This window comes from Triticum aestivum, chromosome 3B (assembly GCF_018294505.1).
Source record: "Triticum aestivum cultivar Chinese Spring chromosome 3B, IWGSC CS RefSeq v2.1, whole genome shotgun sequence".
Classification (NCBI taxonomy): Eukaryota; Viridiplantae; Streptophyta; class Magnoliopsida; order Poales; family Poaceae; genus Triticum; species Triticum aestivum.
Window position 1 is genome coordinate 767,408,086 of NC_057801.1, and position 19,915 is coordinate 767,428,000.

At 47.6% G+C, this 19,915-nt stretch overlaps 2 long non-coding RNA genes across 2 annotated transcripts; both read right to left on the bottom strand.

Moving 5' to 3' along the window:
* Window positions 1-796: 796 nt before the first annotated feature.
* Window positions 797-1,772, bottom strand: LOC123066445 (uncharacterized). The gene is made up of 2 exons (XR_006431342.1): window positions 1,433-1,772; window positions 797-1,268 (listed from the first exon to the last, which is right to left on the bottom strand). It is a non-coding gene; the product is annotated as an uncharacterized lncRNA (long non-coding RNA).
* A 4,624-nt stretch (window positions 1,773-6,396) lies between these two features.
* LOC123072299 (uncharacterized) lies at window positions 6,397-8,384 on the bottom strand. The gene is made up of 2 exons (XR_006434987.1): window positions 6,859-8,384; window positions 6,397-6,760 (listed from the first exon to the last, which is right to left on the bottom strand). It is a non-coding gene; the product is annotated as an uncharacterized lncRNA (long non-coding RNA).
* Window positions 8,385-19,915: the final 11,531 nt, after the last annotated feature.

Sequence of the window (19,915 nt, forward strand, 5' to 3'; positions counted from 1 at the left end):
CTGGCTGGAGGAGTAGAATAACGACGAGTGTAATGGAAAGGAAGACTATCTAGAGGTGGAGCTAGTGGAAGAGAGAAAGGAGCTGGTGAGGAAGGAGATGAAACATGTGGTGGAGATGGTTCTGATGTTAGGACAGAGGAAGGTTGTTCAGCTATGGACTCATCTAAAAAGATAGGTGGAAGTGAAAGAAATGAGGTAGACTCTAAAGAAGTTGAGGATGATGGTTTAGTGGAAGGGGAATAGAAGAAGGGTTGATCCTCAACAAAAGATACATCACGAGAAAAGCGAATGCGGCGAGCAGAAGAATCATAGCAACGGTAGCCCTTATGTTCAAGACTATATCCAAGGAAGACACACTCAGCAGACTGAGCAGTCAACTTGGTACGCTCACGAGGTGCTAAAAGAACATAACAAGTACAACCAAAGACACGGAGGTGGTCATACGTGGGAGGAGAACCAAACAAAACCTCACCAGGACACTTGCCCTCAAGGCGGGTAGAAGGTTGGAGATTGATAAGATAAACAGCAGTTGAGATAGCTTCACCCCAAAAATGAGTGGGGACAAAGGAAGAAATTAGAAGGGTACAAGCTGTCTCAACAATATGGCGATGCTTACGCTCAGCAACGCCATTCTAAGCATGGGCACCAGGGCATGAAAGCTGAGGGAGAGTACCCTCAGATGAGAGAAACTCGCGAAAAGCAGTAGATAGATACTCCCCCCCCCCGGAGTCAGAACGAAAAACACGAACAGCACTGGAAAACTGAGTATGGACCATATGTACAAAAGCCTTATATATAGAAAACAACTCAGAACGATGCTTCATAAAATAGACCCAAGTATGTCGAGAGTGATCATCAACAAATATGACATAATGTTTGTGGCCACCTTTTGAAACAAAGGGGGAAGGACCCCATACATCAGAGTGCACTAAATCAAAAGGATGACTAGAATGAGTAGTGCTGGAAGAGTATGGAAGCTGTATTTGTTTCCCTAGCTTACAACCCTTACAATGAAAACCAGCATCTATGGAAACATGACCCAAAACACCTTGTCAAACAAGGGTAGATAAACGAGAACCACACAAGTGACCTAAGCGATGGTGCCACTGGGCAAAAGAAAACGACGAAGTGGATCTTGATGTTGATGCAACCATCCGGAACGCGGATGTGGTGGAAGCTGAAGGAAGGTGTAAGGTGTCAAGGATGTAGAGGGATGTGGATCCTCTACAGCGATGGCCAGTTCCAATGACCCTCTTGCTCTGACGGTCCTGCACATAACAAAATGAGTCATCAAAACCAACAAAGTAGTTCATATCAGCAAGCTGGCCAACAGACATAAGATTCATGGACAGCTCTAGAGCAAAGGAGATGGCAGAAACAAAAAACTTGGATGTGCAAAGAGAACCCTGATGAGTAATAGAACAAGGTGTACCATCAGCAGTCTGAACAGAGGCACCATCCCGCACTGGCTGGCAAGACACAAGCTGAGAGCGATCAGAGGTCACATGGAAAGAAGCTCCAGAATCCAAAACCCAAGGCTGGGTTGCAGCAACGGCGGGCTGAGAGAGAACAGATGCAGAAGCACCCCTCGCTTGCTGCTGATAAGGAGCCTGGGGTGCACGACGCTGCTGATTGAGGGCCCGTCTAGCCTGAAACTCAGCTAACAGCTCTGGATGAAGCTTGAAACAACCATCTCTATGGTGTCCTGCCTTCTTGCAGAATGAGCAGACGACATCTAAAGATGTGGCCTTGGAGGCACCTGGCCGCTGAGGAAAAGCCAGAACACTAGTGTGTAGAGTCTACGCAGAAGTAGTCCCAAGAGAACGGAGATGAGTCTCCTCAGCGATCAAGCTAGCAAGTGCCTCTGTCAAGGTGGGAGGAGTCGTACGACCAAGCAATTGAGTGCGAATGTTCTCAAAGTCTGGCTTGAGACCCATCACAAACTGAAACATGAGAGTCTGATGGTCGTACTTTTCCTTCGCTGCACATGACTCACAACCAGAATTACCCTTTGGAACCATGGAACCTAGCTGCCCAGTGATGCGAGTGAAAGCTCCATAGTACTCTTCTATGGACATGTCTTCTGGCTACCGAGTGTTGTGTAAATTCTGCAACAAGGAGAAATGAAGTGCACTGCTGGGCTGAAGGTAGCGCTGCTCAAAGTACTTCCATATCTCTTTAGCTGAAGTGTGATGCTCAAGACTCATTCGGAGTGAGGGTTCAACACCCAGAATTAAAACTCCCATCACACGATCATCGATCTTTTGCCAAGACTTCCTTGCTGCATCATCATTTGGACTAGGTGGATCATCTGTCAGATGAGAAACAAAACCAGCCGTCCTCAAGACAGTCCGGGCAGAAAATGCCCATTCCCTGTAGTTTGAACCATCAAGCTTGATATCTATGATCAAAGAACCAAATCCGAAATCATTTCTTGCCATAGTGGTGAGCGGCCAGCAGCTGGAAACACCCAATTTGATAGCAGCTGCAGGCAGCAACAAGAGATGAGCAGCAGACAGCCACAAACAGGAGCAGCAACCCACTAGGCTGGCTGCTGCTTGCTGGATCTCACTGGATAGAAGGAGGATCTTGCTGGATCTTGCTAGATAGGAGGGGGAACGCCTGGAGCTTGCTGTAGAGCAGGGAAGGCACCAAGAGCTTGCTGGAGATGGCTGCTGGAGAGCAGGGGAAGTATTCTCACAGAGTAGCTGTGAGGACACACAAAGGAGCTGCTGGAGAGGAGCTCCTACAGGTTGATGACGAAGATGGGATGGGGCAGCGATGTGGATGTCTCCTCACCAGACAGATCCGCCTGAATCACCTCACCGGCGGCGATTTCATGGGTGGCGGCTGGAAGAGGGACTAGGGTTTGGTCCTGGTCTGATACCATGTTAGAAAACATGAGGAAGAGAGAATGACCGAACAGTTTTCTGTATTGAGGAGGAGAGAGAGATATACAAGGTTACATGGGCCTGGGCCTCACTCTAGACTATGGGCCTGGGCCTGTACAAGACAAACACAGCATACTTCACTCTAGACTATGGGCCTGGGCCTGTACAAGACAAGCACAACATATATACTTAACAACGACATCATAGATAGAAAAATTTATACCTTAGAGGAAAAACCTAGTTGAAGCGTAAACCTCTCAAGAATAGGTGAATGCTGGAGGAAGTAAACTAGACCACTGAAGTTAGCAGTCATACACCAGTCACCAAGCAACAATGTTTTTAGCTTGCTGAAGATAGGGCCTGTACAAGACAAAGTGAATACTTAAAAGAGAGCTGGAGCTGAATGCAAGCATCACACCGCAGGTTTCAACTTTACCAACAATGCTACCACACTACATTATACCAAAGGTTCAGAATTTTTAATTTTATTGCGAACACGCAAAGATTGTGTCTTCTCATTGATAAGTAGGAGAGAACAAAAACAACATAGAAGGAGTGTCACTGTCAATTATCTTGTAATTTTTTATTTTGAAATTTGACAGTTTATCCTGTACATATGAGCATCTAGGACAGTCAATTAATAATAATTAACAAGGTATAATCATCCGTGTAGTTTACAATTTATAGTTCCGCGGTATTATAACACACTTTCTAGACATTGTATTTGTTAACAAACCAAGAAAAGCCAGATACAACGTTTCATACTTTGGACGAAACCAATCGTTTGCACTCATCAGGAGCATAATGAAGCCTCACCATTAAGTGTTGCACAAATTGACATGGCTCCCAAATTAACCAAACCATATGCTTTTGAGTACTAGAATGCAAGTACCAAGTAGCCTTATAAACTATATGCATATTGCCTTTCTGGCAAACCAAGTATAGGGGGTGTCTTCATAGAAACATGATGGCTGCCCCTGCATGCCAGGCCTCTGGAGCCAAGGGCTAGCTAGCCTTGCAAACCTCTTCTGCCTTACTTCTTTTTTGCCTTTTTTTTGTTTTCATTGGCTTAGCACAGGGTTTCCCCTAGTTTATCTCTTTTTGCTAGTCATTTTGGGGTTTTGGGTTTGTTGTCTTTTAACTTCAGGTGCCATCTGGGTATTCTTCTTTTGATACAAAATGACACACACTATGGTGAATGCTGAAGATAACATTATAAATATATATATAAATTAAAGATAGTGAACTGGTGAGACACATGCAATGCACATCACAAACCAGTTTAATATGCTTCCATTGACTGATACACTGATGCAATGGTAAATAGCAAACAACAAAAGGAATTAGCAAAAATAGCAAGCATATCCACAAAACAAATGTGTAAGCATACCATAGAGCACGGACTTATCAGCTGTAAATTTGTTGCACCCGACAAACCTTCGAGAAACACACACTCGTCATCCATACCATAGCACTTCTCACACGACACATAACCACAGTCCCCACTCAAACTATTTTGACAAGATTCCATGCCGCCAGAGCCAATGTTGATAAATGCCGTTACCAATGATGGCAGGTTCTTAGGCAACGGAGTCCAATACGTACAGTTGGCTAGCTCCAAGGTAATCAGACCTGGTGCAGAAATAAGAGGCCGGGTATCCTTGGGATAAACATCTGTAAGTCTGATTCTCAGATGGCGTAACGATTTTGGGAAGATAGTCCGGATGCTGATTATACATAGTTCCATCTCTAACACTTCAAGTGACTGACAGCTCAAAACATCTAGAGAGAAATCCTCAACCCCAACAAAATAAAGAAATAACCTCGTCAAGTGCTGGGAGATGAGAGTCCCAGCTGATGTCGTCAAATAATCATCACGAGATAAGATTTCAAACCGGAGAACCCTCACTTTGCACGATATGGCATAACGGAGCCACAACTCAAAGTCTTGGGGAGACTCCTTGGTACCGAAGCCATGGTATATAAGGAACTCACATTCATGGAGAGGTGCTTGGTCGGTTGCGAAGAAGGCTATTGATAAAATGGTTCAGGTCATCGCCAGTCCCATAGGTCTCACTCTCAGTTTCATCGATACGAAGGGCCGGCACAGACTTCCAGAGCGTGCGCCAGCGGGTGGCGAGCACGCACGTCCGCACGGCTTGCCGTGAGGGCAGGAACGATAGCAGCCGCAGGATTACATCTTCCGGGAGCGTGCTTAGGCGGTCCTCGCAGCCAGCCACAGCTGCTTCCTCGTTGGACAGCCTCTTGGCCATTCTGTCGAGCAGTTGTCCCGCGCCCAGGCTGCCTAGGTGGTGGACAGCGGATGAGCAAGATGAACAACAACCAGGCGGGAATGATTGGACAAATAACCCAAGGATTCAGCATACGTACCACTGCTCGTTGCCTCCGGTCGCCGTGCTGGAGGCCCGATCGAGTGATCACACCGCTCGGCGGCGTGCCGTGGTCAGTGGCGCCGATGGCTTCTCCGAGCGCAAGTGAAGCCCTCCCCAAGGCCAGTTGGTGGGGGGAGAGGAAGGCGAGGCGACGGGCCAACGAGAACGACTATATATCATCACCACATCGCCTGGCCTCCCCACCGATGGTTGTGACTGCGCATTTCCGCCATTAACACGTCGCCACCGCAAAAGCATTCAAAGCCTTGGGAACTGAACTGACGCGCACATACGGGAAACCGCCTCGAGAAGGGTTTTTTAACGAGGCGACACGGCCGTTCGTGGTCGTGGAGATTTAATTTTTTTTATTACGGGGGAAAACCTGGACCTTACAATCGTTTATAAAATTAGGTAATTGCCCGTGCGTTGCACCGGGGGCCTGAATATCCAATTGGTTTCACATTAATCGTGTTTTGTTTAGGATCCTCCTGCACATCAAATAGCATTGTTGATTTTTTTAACCTTTAAATCATCCTACTTCTTTGTCCTCCCGTATTCTTTGTCTCCCCAATCCATCCACACCATTGTCGTTAATGGTACATCCGGTTTACAATCATCCAACCCTTCGACAATACGTAGGTATATTGCGAACGGGCAAGCGCCAAGTCAACATGCTGATTACTGTAAAAGTACATCAGATTAGCGTTCCTTAAAATTTGGCATCAAATAAAAAATGTAGAAATACTTATTGATACATAGCTAGTACAAATGTAGAGAAAAATAGAAATGTAGAAAAATAAACCTTCTAAAATGTGTGGTACGTGGTTTGATTGCAGACATTCTTATATGTCTAAGTTTTTCAACATAAGTAAGATTCATTGTGCATTATGCATCAAATATATCAAAACTGAAGTTGGGTGGATGGATGTGTAATTGATCCAGTGTTGCATAGATCAAAAATATTCGACGAAACGTCCACTCATTGGCCGTGTTATTTAGGCCGTTCACAACCATCAACCGCATGGCGAAAATATTGTAGTGAAGCCCTCTATGTTGAACCCCGCAGTTCTGAATCTACACCTTGGCACTCAATAGCAAAGCCGACGACTGAATTTGCATTGTAGAAAACAACATCATTTACTAACCTTTCTCCTTAAAAAACATTCGAAATCAACAATAAAAACTCTTGCAGCAACCCAATCTAAGTTAATTTGTCTGGTAGAGAAGTACATGTTGCCGGGGACAGGAGTGACGCCACACCCAGCAGAGCGGCTAGATGGGCGCCCAGCAACTACAGCTCGGCGTAACCACTTTGGCGAACGGGGTTGTCCAGGGCGAGCGTTTGACTTTGATCGGGCACCACTAATGTGCTGATGATTTAAGGCAGCACCCATTCATCATTCATATACTTGCATCTACTCCAACATATGACATGTGTTCAGGCTTGCACTGCTAGGGCATATGATAGGTGTGTTCCTGTAATTCATTCAGTGAAAACAACAAGAAAAATTGAAACGTCAAATCAATAATGGTTGGACAATTTCCAACGGAGAAGAAATCAATGAAAATCTTACCCACATCCACACCCACACACGTCAGTAACCAGGACTCGCCCTCGTCCTTTCTGTATGACACCGTGGAGGAGGGGCCGCGGAGCACGCGTGTAGCACAACACCATGAGGGCTGAGGAGCACGAGTCCATATCAATGAAGGGCCGGATACGGGGAAGCAAGTGTTGGCGAAGCGTGGTGGTGGAGGTCGAGCGGCGACCGAGGAGCTAAGGAGGTCGAGTGGCGGCAGAGGAGCCAAGGAGGTCAAGGCACGACCGTGGATGTCTAGCGGCGGCCGCGGAGCCAAGGAGCGGCGGTCGCCGAGGTCGAGCGGCGGCCGAGGCTGGGGCTGGGCGAAACCCTAGCGTCGCCCATTTGAGGCCATGAGGAGGAAGGAGTGTGTGTGCTTTTTTTGAGACAAAGAGCTGCTCTATTCATAGCACAATATTACACAGACACCCTCTGAACAGAAAGAAAATACAACAGAAAAGCACAGCCGGCCACCGAAACACTCATCGCCTGAACACGCGCAGACCACGTCGCCATCGCCGGAGCTCACCGAAGCTGGAGAAGACGCCATGCCCACAGGCCGCCTCAGGGGTACAGGAACCCCCGCCATAAAGGTTTTGAAGCCGCATGAGCCACCCGACGCCGGGCGGGATCTCAAGTCGATGAACGCATATCGGCGGCGACACCAAGAGCCAACCACGGCATCAGCATACTCCGAGAGAACGACACTCTACGGACGGAACCGGAGAGGAAGAAGACGACCAGCATCTCTTGAGAGGGAATCAAACCTGCAGCTCAACCAAACACCTCCTACACTCCAGGACCCCACCTCCACGCCACCGATGGATACTTCGCCGGCGCAACAACAAAGAGGAGGGGGAGATAGATACTCACATCGCCAGGACGGCGAAGCCGCCACACCGCCCTGCCTGAGAATCCAATAACTCGCGGGATCTACAGATCCGTGAGGACCAAAATCACTTCTCCATCCGACGGCGCCACCATCGGAGGGGAAGGCCGAGACACCGCTCGATCCGTAGATCAGCAGGAGATACACGCCGCTCAATCCCCAACAAATCAACAACAAGCAAAGATTTATTGGACGGAGAAGGAACGAGCGACCAAAAATCCTTCGGCAACGGCGACCTCACCGTAAGCCGCCACCACCAGGAGCACGTCGGACAGGCAGCCGACCCCCGGCCGGCCAACCACCACCACCCACGAGCTCGACGACGCCACACCGGAGGAGAGCATCGCCATGGGGAAAGCTGTGGGACGAAACATGTCGCCGCCGCCGCCACCCCCATAGCACTGACGACGATCAGGCAAAACAAGCTATTTACACACCGGACGCGCGGATCCGAGGTTTCCCCACCCTCCCGCCGCCGAAGCGGCCGGCGGAGGGGAGGGAAACCAGCGGCGGCGCCGGCGGATCGACGGGAAAAATCAGTCGCTTCCCTTTCACCTCGCACATGTACTATAGAAGGAGGGGAGTGCGTGTGCTTGTGCGCGTAGGCTGGCTCGCTCGGGCTGGGCTTTGGCCTTTGGCCCATGTGCAGACGATCGAGGAGCCACGAGCGACGAGCGAAAATCTGGCGTCGGACCAACGTAAGAGGGGAAACGGAACGTTGCGTTCTTTTTAGGTAGTAGAGACTAGTAAATGTGCACGTGCAACGCACGTCTTCATCTAGATATAAAATTATACTCTCTTTGTTTTTAAATTAAGTTTTTTTAGAGATTTCAATGCGGACTATATACAAAGCAAAATGAGTGAATCTACATTTTAATATATACACCCGTATGTAGTCCTTATTGAAATCTCTAAAAAGATTATATTTAGAATGGAGGAACTATTTTTTAAAATATGTAATAATACTGATTCTTCATCAAAACATAATTGTAACAACCTGTATTTCAACCGGCGGCCGATCTACAATTACCAATGAGTTTAATTTTCTACATGGACTCTGAACACTCGTTTTCTTTCTTGCCATCTGCGCTGCTACCGGCAGCTACCGCCTCAGATGTTTCTGGCTGCTAGCTCCTCCACTTATCCTGAACCTTGCTGCTCCCGGTAGCTATGCCGCTGCCTCCCGTGCCCATCCCAGTAACCCCATCCGCTGCCGTAGGCTACCGCCTACATTGTTGCTCCCGTCCCGCCCCTTCTTCCGGTGCTACTGTTGGCTGCCGGCTTCCCAGGTAGCCGCAATGTTGGCGATGTCGGCACTTGTGGCAGTTGACACACACGCAACGTGATATAGATATAGGTTTTGTTCCCTTCGTCGTCGGCGCCACAAATGCCACTTGAAGATAAAAATGTTACATACTCTGGTGAAGCCAAACTAAAGAAAATTAAAATGATATCTTCATTATACCAGAATGTCGTCAATGAATACAAGCACACCCTTGTGCAACAGAGGCGACAACACAATGTTCATAGTGCCTTGGAAGGTAAAGGGACCACCAGTAACACCATTGGGCATGACCTTGAACTCATAATGCCCGTGATGAGTCTTGAAGGCAGTCTTGTACTCTTCGCCTGCCTTCATCCTGATTTGATGATAACCTGCCCTCAAATCGAGACTGGTAAACCACACTGACCCTGCAAGCTCATTCAACAGCTCCTCAATGACTGGCAATGGGTATCGGTTCTTGATTGTGATGGCATTCAATCTGCGAAAGTCGATGCAAAATCTCCAACTCAAGTCCTTTTTCTGCACCAATAGGACTGGAGCAGCAAACGGACTACAACTATGTTGTATGATGCCTTGCTTGATCATTTCGGCCACTTGGCGCTCAATTTCATCCTTTTGAGCTGGAGTGTAATGGTAAGGCCTCAAGTTGACAGGTTGTGCCTTTGGTATCAACGGAATAGTGTGATCGAAATCTCGTGCTGGAGGTAAAGTGGATGGTGTATCAAAGAGATGAGCAAATTCTTGCAATAGGGTCGATATCACAGAAGGAATCTGATCCTCTCCTTCTGAAACATCAATAGCATAGAGTTGGATGACCTGATGCACACCATTACAGTCATACAGAGCATGTAATTGTGCTGATGATAGCTGATAACAGTGTTGCACACTCGGTTGCACTCCCTCCAACAAAATTGGCTTGCCATTGTGCAAAAACTGCAGCTTCTTGAGTCCCCAATGAATATCCATATGGCTATGCTCTTCTAACCAATCCATACCCACAATCATATCGTAACAACCAAGTGGCAACACTTTAAGAGTAGAGCAAAATTTGTGGCCTTGAACCCACCACTCACAGTTAGGCACTTCTTGGGCACAACAGAGATGCCCCCCATCAGCAATGCGCACTTGCAAGGGATGATCTGAAGTCACCACACCAGTCAAACGAGCAGCTAACTGAGCACTGATGAAGCTATGGGAACTCCCTGAATCAATCAACATCAACACCTTCTGATTTTGAATGAGTCCTTGTAGCCGAACAGTTTGTGGTGTTACAGTACCCTCCAATGCTGCCCTGGAAATAGTACTCCTTGCAGCCGAACAGTTTGCGGTGTTACAGTACCCTCCAATGCTACCCTGGAAATAGTATGACATTCACTGTCTGTATCTAATTGCTCTGACTGCCCATCCAAACCTAGAATTCCCAAGATATCAAACAATTCCTGAACCACATGTAACTGAACTGCAGTGGCACACTTGTGATCTCGAGACCATCTCTCGCCGCACAAGTAACAGAGGCCTCGCGCGCGACGATAAGCACGCAGTGTGGTCAATCTCTCATTTGTCGATGGAGATGGTTGCGCCATAACATTGGGCGCGGGTCGACAATCAGCCGCTGTGTCTGTAGGAACTGGAGGTGGCCGGCCTGGAGGTGGAGGCAGTGGCATTGCCCTTCTCAGATGCGACCGAACCGCTGATCCAGTGTCCATGCGACACGGTTCGCGTCGTTTAGAAATTTCCAGCGCCTCTTCCTGCAGATAAGCCAACGAAATAGCAGTATCCAGGTCGCGAGGATTATGCACAAGGACAACAACATGAATTTTGTCCTTAAGAACATCTACGAAACGAGAGGGAAACGGGGCTGAATCCCACGAACTGCTATGTGCTAAAAGGGAGTGCATAAGCTCGTTAAATTGAGTAACATAAGCTAAAACTGAATCTGTTTGGCGTAAGTGAAAGAGCTGGCGCAACAGAGAGGAGAACTCATTGTGCTCGAATTGGTCACAGACCAATTGACAGAAAGCTTCCCAAGTCAGGTTACGCAAGGTAAACCCACCATTTTCAAGCCAAATCATCGCCGGCCCCGAAAAATGCATAACAGCAGTGTCTACCCAAAGCTCCGGATCAAGGTGAAAGACACGGAAATAGGACTCGCAATTCCTTTTCCAACTGCGAGGCCTTTCTCCCCAAAATGGTGGGAAATCAAGTTTGGGACGGGGAATGGAAATGGAACGAAAACGCTGTGGGCTGCCCGAACGGGAGGCATTCCGCTGCCGCGAGAACTCCCCAGACAGTGGCAGCGGCTCGAGAGGACGAACTAACAATCGTGAACCGGAATCCTCGAGAGTGTACGTACCCATGGACGGAGGCGGAACGAGGGTAGTAACTACCCCAGATCCAGACCCCCGAGTCGAATTGTCGTCGTGGCGGCCATCGGGCCTGTGCTTCTCCTTGCTTGCCTCCAAAGTCGTCCCATCGCCAGATCGTGGGATCAGGGGTGGCAGATCCGTCGGCTTGAGGGCGAGAGCGGGATTGCGGATGACGGTGTCCAGGTCGCGGCGAACGTCGCCGATCTCGGTGCGCAGATCGTCGACCGAGCGCTCCAGCGCCGGTCGCCACTCCGCGAGGCCCGTCACCGACGGCCTGATCTCCTCAAAGAGGGCTGTCGATGTCGCCACCGCCTCTTGGATGGAGGCGTTCTGCTCCTGGATGCGCTTGAGCGTCGCCGCAAGCTCGTCGATGCGTTGCTCCATTTCGAGGGTGTGGCGTTGATTGCGCGTGGAGAAAGTGGGCTTCTGGAGATAATCAGGCAAATCTGATACCATATGTTACGTCCCTCAACTCGAATACTCTAGTTCATAGTGGCACAGGAGGGATTTGGGAGTTCAGAGAAGGTAGGGTTCGAGGAGGAAGAAGGGGATCAGGATGAGAGTACAATCCAGATAATTCTCCATGCCTCTTCACCTAACGCACACCAACACGTAACCACCCAGTTCCCAGGTGGCTGGGGCGAACTTGCGGCTGGGCCTCTTCTTTCTCCTGGGCCGGCCTTCTCCAGGGTTGTGAGTCGTAGAGGTACTTGGGCCCATGACACGCTGCCGCCGCGGCGCGTCGTGGCCTTGGCGCGCCGGGCAGCGGCGCACCCGACGAGCGTGAGCACGACGATGAGCTTGGCGACGGCGTCGGCCGCCAGCACGCGGTAGCCGGCGACGAAGGAGCCGGCGCGGGCGGTGAAGTCGAAGCCGAGAAGCGGGAAGGCGAAGTAGACAAAGAGGCGGTTGACGGCGTCGCAGTGGTCCGCGGTGAAGAGCTTCCACCACCGCACGGAGCCGTAGCCGAGGCCGAGGGCGAAGTAGAGCGGCACAATGGCGGCCGCCACCCTGTACACGTCCCACCACCCTATCATCTCGGGCGGCCTCCTCTCAGGAAGGCCAGATCGGCCAAATAAAGTCAAAATGGACAGACACGGGGAGCTGCCATTTTCCTTGCACCATCGATCGGCTCATTTAACAACTGGGAACTCGTTGTCATCATTCATGTCGATGGAATGGAATACGACTTGATCGCTGGCTCGATCGGGTCGTTTGTTAAGTACACCGACGTACGTACTCAGAGTCTCAGACTCAGAGCAAACCATCGTCGCTAAATTGCAAACATTAATTATTATTATTATTATTATTAGTATTGCCTGCAGGCTGCTGCTGATTATATGCTGGCTGTGGTTTTGTTTCAGATACGCGCGCAGCGTCAACGAGGCGAGGGTGTGAGATCCCAAAAGCACATGCACCAACCCAATTAACGTACAGCTACAGGTTCATTCGTGTCAACCACGTCGGTGGTACACTCCCTCTCGCCATAAGTCAATCAAGTATATAAAAAAAAGGTAAGGAGTTGCAGTATGACGTATCCCGGCCCACGTCATGAACGTGCGACCGCTCCCCTCTGACCGGCTTAATTTGCTGAATCCCCTCCGACCGTCATGAACGTGCAACAAAATTAGATGATGAACTTCTTTTGCAGGGGAAAATGATGAATCAATTTTGAAACAAAATACGGTAATTAAAAGGTGTGTAAGATGAAGCTTATAGATATCGAGAAATTCAAAAAGGAAAAAAAAGGATGGACGCATGTTTGTGTACTGGATAGCTAGTGAGCAATTATTTTGAGAAATTGGGACATGAGAACTTATTTGTACGCATATCATACATATGTTGAGCTTCTAGCGTTTCTAACATGGATGTTCTGCATATCATACATATGTTGAGCTTCTAATCCTGGAGCTCAGCCATGTAAGAATGAGTATTCTAACAGCAGCGAAACTGCTCTCATTCCTGGTTGTGTTCTTTTCTGTTTAGGAACAATTTTTTGAATTTTGTGAACATTTTTATGAATCGGTGAACATTTTTTTGAATTGATGAACAGTTTTGAAATCCAGGAATAATTTTTTGATATTGCACTCATTTTTTGAAATTTTTAATTTTTTTTTCAAATTCATGTTTAAATTTTTTAATCATGATTTTTTTTGAATTGGCATACATTTTTTGAATACACGAACAGTCTTTGAAATTTGGGAACAATTTTTGATTATTGCGAAACTTTTTCAGATGGATTTTTTTAAAATTCAATATGAATGTCTTGAAATTCATTAGCAATTTTTGAATTTTCGAGCATTTTTTAAATTTAGAATTTCTTTTGTCATTTGTGAACATTTTTTTGAATAAACAAACAATTTCGAAAATCTGCTTTTATTAAACCATGTACTTTAAGTTAGAGCTTCAGGTCTCCTTTAATTCTTCACTTTGTCCAGATCTTCAGAAAGGATATAAAATGGTGCCCTATCTTCAGCAAGCTAAAATCATTGTTGCTTGGTGACTGGTGTATGACTGCTAATTCAGTGGTCTAGTTTACTTTCTCCAGCACTCACCCAATCTTGAGAGGTTTACGCTTCAACTAGGTTTTTCCTCTGAGGTATAAATTTTTCCATCTATGATGTCTTATCTTTGGAATTGCATATACTGTTGATTCATTTAAGTAAAATATTTTGTTTGCGACAAGAGTGTGACATTAAAAAAACGAGTGAAATCTACCAGCCAAAGGAACAATTTTTGGTGTCAAAACATCTCAAGGCCGTTGAAATAGTTATTTTAAACATGAGGAAGATGAAAAGATTCACAAGTATTAAACTTCCTTGCTTACCATGGAGTACATCCGGAACTAACAAACATTGAAAGAAAGCGTTTTACTCACTGTAAGTTACTACTACCACATCTTTCTGTGTTCTGAATGTGTGACGGTTGTTGAAATTATATTATTCTCTTAGTCGGGGAAATCATAAAATGATTTTGAAATATACTCCCTTCGTCTCATAATATAAGAGCGTTTTTGATATTAGGAGGGAGTAGAAAACTAGACATTGAGCCATTTTCTGAGGTTGGAAATGAAAAAAAGAATTGACCAAACATACTCAAGTGGAAAATTTAACGTTGGCAAAAGGGGAATTACATGCACCATTTTTACATCGTTTGGCTTGTCGATGTCACTTGGCACCACACAATACCTTTCATCCACAATACCATTAGACTGCTCATGATCAGTATGTAACAGCAAACATGCATAGCAACTGCATCTGCTGGGGCAACAACTACATCTCCAAGAGGTGCTTGGCGGATTTAGCTGCATGCCCATGCTATTATGTAGGGAGAATAACATTGGAGAGACTTCTTTTTTTCGCTGGGCTGTTCGCCCGAACATATAGGGATAGTCTGGGGGGTATATGATTTAACTTCTGATGTTTGCAAACAAGCAAAACCCGAGCATGTGCGCACCCCTGGATTGCTGGAGCCGCTGGAAGTTCCACCACACCCATGGCACACTGTCACCTTAGACTTTGTGGAAGGCCTGCCAGTTTCGAAGGGGTATTCCTGCATTTTAGTGGTTGTGGACAAGTTGACGAGGTATGCTCATTTTGTGCCTTTGGCCCATCCCTTCTCAGCTGTTCAGGTTGCATCTACTTACATGACAAACATCTACAAGCACCATGGTCTTCCTTATGCTTTGGTTTCCGATCAGGATCGTATTTTTACTAGCAAGCTCTGGAGGGAACTTTTCCGGCAAGCGGGCACAGAGTTGCGCATGTCTTCTGCTTATCACCCGCAAACGGATGGCACCACAGAGCAGGTCAATCAGTGTTTGGAATCTTACTTGCGTTGTTTTGTTCATGCCTGTCCTCACCGTTGGTTTCAATGTCTGCATCAGGCGGAGTTCTGGTATAATACTTCCAAACATTCAACACTGGGCGCTTCGCCCTTTGAGACGTTATATGGCCACCCTCCGAGGCATTTTGGTATTGTCACGCCCAATATGCGATACTATCCTAAAGAGACTCGAAGGTCCCACCAAGGATAGAACCGCATATTGATACGCTTTTGCAAGGTGGATATCATTATATCAACATTACATAATAGATGGGGATACATACAAGAGGCACAAACGCCCCAAGAATACATCAACATCATACCAGAGATCAACACCTGACTACGGATGAAACACAAACAAAAACTCAAACGACATCCACCCTACTAGCCCAGGCTGCCGACCTGGAACCTATCCCCTGATCGAAGAAGAAGCAAAAGAAGAACTCCAAGACAAGCAAACATCGCTCTCGCGTCATGATCATCGCATAACCTGTACCTACAACTGTTGTTGTAGTAATCTGTGAGCCACGAGGACTCAGCAATCCCATTACCATGGGTATCAAAACTAGCAAAGCTTAAAGGGAAAGGAAGGGGTAAAGTGGTGAGGTTGCAGCAGCGACTAAGCATATATGGTGGCTAAGATACGCAAATGAGAGCGGGAAGAGAGCAAATGGAATGGTCGTGAAGCTAGCAATGATCAAGAAGTGATCCTGAACTCCTACTTACGTCAATAACCGTGGGAAGAGAGCAAAACCGTGTTCACTTCCCGGACTCCGCCGAAAAGAGACCATCACGGCTACACACGCGGTTGATGCATTTTAATTCGTATCTGGTGTCAAGTTATCTGCAACCAGACATTAACAAATTCCCATCTGCCCATAACCGTGGGCACGACTTTCGAAAGTTTATACCCTGCAGGGGTGTCCCAACTTAGACCATGATAATCTCTCGCGATCAACGAAGGATATACCTTCTCCCAGGAAGACCCGATCAGACTCGGAATCCCGGTTTACAAGACATTTCGACAAAGGTAAAACAATACCAGCAAGACCACCCGCTGTGCCGACAAATCCCGTTAGGAGCTGCACATATCTCGTTCTCAGGGCACACCGGATAAGCTAAGTGTACAGGTACCGACGTAATCCAAGTTGCCAAGGAATGGTCCCGCACGGTGCTCTAGTTTGGACCAACACTCGGAGGAGCACTAGCCCGGGGGGGTAAATAAAGATGACCCTCGGGCTCCAGAAACCCAAGGGAAAAAGGGCTAGGTGAGGCAAATGGTAAAACCAAGGTTGGGCCTTGCTGAAGGAGTTTTATTCAAAGCGAACTATCAAGGGGGTCTCATAAATCACCCAACCGCATAAGGAACGCAAAATCCGGGAACATAACACTGGTATGAGAAACTAGGGCGGCAAGAGTGGAACAAAACACCAGGCATAAGGCCGAGTCTTCCACCCTTTACCAAGTATATAGATGCATTAATTAAATAAGAGATATTGTGATATCCCAACATAATCCTGTCCATCATGGAGCAATCTTCAACTTCACCTGCAACTAGCAACGCTATAAGAGGGGTGAGCAAAAGCGGTAACATAGCCAAACAATGGTTTGCTAGGAAGGGCGAAAAGGTTAGAGGCTGACATGGCAATTTGGGAGGCTTGAAGAGCAAATGATAGGTAGCGCAACATAGCGATAGAACGAAGCAACTAGCATAGTAATGATAGTAATGAGATCCAAGGTGACGGTCATCTTGCCTGAAATCCCGCAAGGAAGAAGAACGAGTCCATGAAGAAGACAAACGGACGTAGTCGAACGAATCCTCACAACCCCGGAACGAAACCGAAGCTAACGAGAGAAGCAAACCAGAAAGGAGGAAACAACATGGTAAACACACAAGAATAATCATGGCATGATGCACAATCAAGTATGATACATGTCCGGTTTAATGAGGCATGGCATGGCAAAGTGCAACAAACAATACTACAAGTTTAGTGGAGCTCAATATGCAACGAGTTGCATATTAACGAAAACACCACATTCGAGTTATTTAGTTCACTCTCATTTAGGTACACAACAATATTAAATATTATTAAACATGGCAAGAGGTGAAGCATAATTAAACTATCTATCTAGGCAAGTTTAAATGAAGCCGGAACAACAAACAACAATTCCGGAAAATCCCCATGTGCATAATTTGAGTTTGGTACTGTTCTGCCCTAAACCATGTTTTAGAGTTGTTAAACAGTAAAACAAAGTGCACCAGGTTAATCTATGCATTTTCCCACCCCATTTACATATAAAGAACATTTAAAACTGAGCTACGGTTATTTAGTTATGAAATAAATCATTTTAGCATGGCATTTAAACAAATTTAAACAAACATCATTTTAAACATTTTAAACATGGATGAAAGTGGCATATTATTAATCTACACAGAATTCTAAGTATTTTACATGTTTAAATCATTTTAATCCGATGCACGGTTGTTGAGTTATTAAATGCATGAACATGAGGGTGCAATCTATAAACATGCAGTTTTATGGATAAAAAGCTAAAATCGTTCCGCGGAAAAAATGAATCGGGCTGAATCTGGCTGGACCTGCAGTGTACAGGAGAGGGGCTGGACGGGCTGCTCACCCATCGGCTCGGCCCAGTCGGTGGAAGAGCCGCTGGGCCTTGGCGTGCTGGACACGACCCAGGTCGCGGGTAGACGCGGTCAACGAGACAACGAGCGAGCGGCTGATGCTCGTTGCAGGGGAAGCAGAGGACGCAGCGGCGGCCTGGCGCGGCTGGAACTTGGCGCGGGGGCGGCTCGCGTCCCAGGCGCTGGCTGGATCGAGCGGGCACGTGGGGGAAGACGCGGTCAACGCAGAAGAAGCAGAAGCGTTGGCGCGGCCGCGATGCAGAGGACGACGGTGGCGGACTTGACGCGATCCCGGCGACGCGTACGAGGGACTTGTGGCCAGCAGCGGGGCTTGCGGCTGAAGGTCAAACAGGGCGTCGGGGCCCTTGGCTCAGGCGCGAGCATACGAAGGCGAGAGGCGGTTCGAAACGGAGGCAGCAAGGAGAGTTGACGAGGACGACGACGTTCTTGACTTGGTGGTGCAGCCCTTGCAGGAGAAATACGGCGACCACGTGGTTAGCGGCAGCAGTAGGAGAAGAACAACAAGAAACGGAGAGGAGACGCGGTGAGGAGGACCTGCGGGTCGGAGCGGCTTGACGACGGGGCCATGACGTGGTGCTGGTCGGGGCCGGACGACGCTGCTCTCGGTCCACCCTAGACCGAGGGCACATGAAGAGGGGAGGAGGCGCGGAGCAGCCTGCTCAAGCTCGAGGGTGAGGGCGGTGCTCGGGGCCCTAGCTGCCGATGCAGAGGGGCGGGACGACGCAGAGGTTGGAGAAGTTCGGGCATGAGCAGGGGATCGAGCCCCTGGCTCTCACCTGCGGGTGTTTCTGTCACTGGTTGGTGGATCGAGGGGATCCAGAGGAGAGCGCCGGTTGGGTAGGTACGAAGGCGACTGTCCGGTGGCTGAAATCGAGGAGAGGTGGGTGGAAGGATCGGACAGATCCCGAGGAAGGGGGAGACCAGCTGGAGAAGTCAGTGGGCGGCGGCGCGAGGAGGATTGGATGGATTGGACGGGCTAGGGCTAGGGTTAGGAGTGATCTATTTATAGCCCGTGGATTTGATTAGCTGCCATTTGGTCCCTCCGATCGAAATCAAAGGGTCGAGAATAAAATGCTTAGGGGAGTCCAACAAATAATCGAAGATATTTTAGGAATGTTCGGAGATGATCCGGATCCATCGGTAACGACAGAGCGGGTCGGGTTCGGGACAACTTTCGGACGCGCGCGAGAGGTCTGAGCAAAGTGCAGAGAGGGTCAAACGGTCAGACAAGAGGGAATCGAAAACCCGGTTGGTCTCGGAACGGTCAATGAATGCAACGGAGAGAAGCGAGGAGCGGCAACTACGAGCGGATGCAAGTTTTAAGAAAACAATGCCGATGCAATGCGCATGATGCTATGAGATGAGATGTATGGCATGAACAAAATGCAAAACAAACGACAAAAACCCAACCACGAAGGGAATAACATATCGCAACTCCGGAAAAGGCAAGAGTTGGAGTTACGAATATGGAAAGTTGTATCCGAGGCGTCACAACACTCCACCACTACGAGAGGATCTCATCCCGAGATCTAGGATGGCACCGGAGAAAAACGAAAGATGAAGAGAAGAGGTAAAACTAAGTTGCTTCTTCGACCAATGAGTGAAACCACGAACCTTGAGAGGTTGAACAAATTTAAAGAAACAAAACAACGGAGATGACCAAGATTGCAAACAATCCGTTAGGAAAGAGGAACAAGGAACATTACGAGAACTTGAAGGTTGTAAAGACACGAATCAAGAGTTTAATGGACAAGATAGAATTCGAAACCACTTCGGTTAAAACTTGATAGAGAAGGAATAAGATTGATATAATTTGGGCAGCACTCCGACTGAAAGAAGAAGGAAAACTTGATAAGATGAAAAAAACTTGAAGAGATGACACAACACTCCGGTTAAATGGATAAGCATGGAAAAGAACATGATCTTGACAAAACAAGATGATTAGTGAAGAGAGCAACATCACAATGCCTCCGGAACGAAAGAATAGAAGCTAGATTGTTGGGATAAAGGGACGGAGAAGA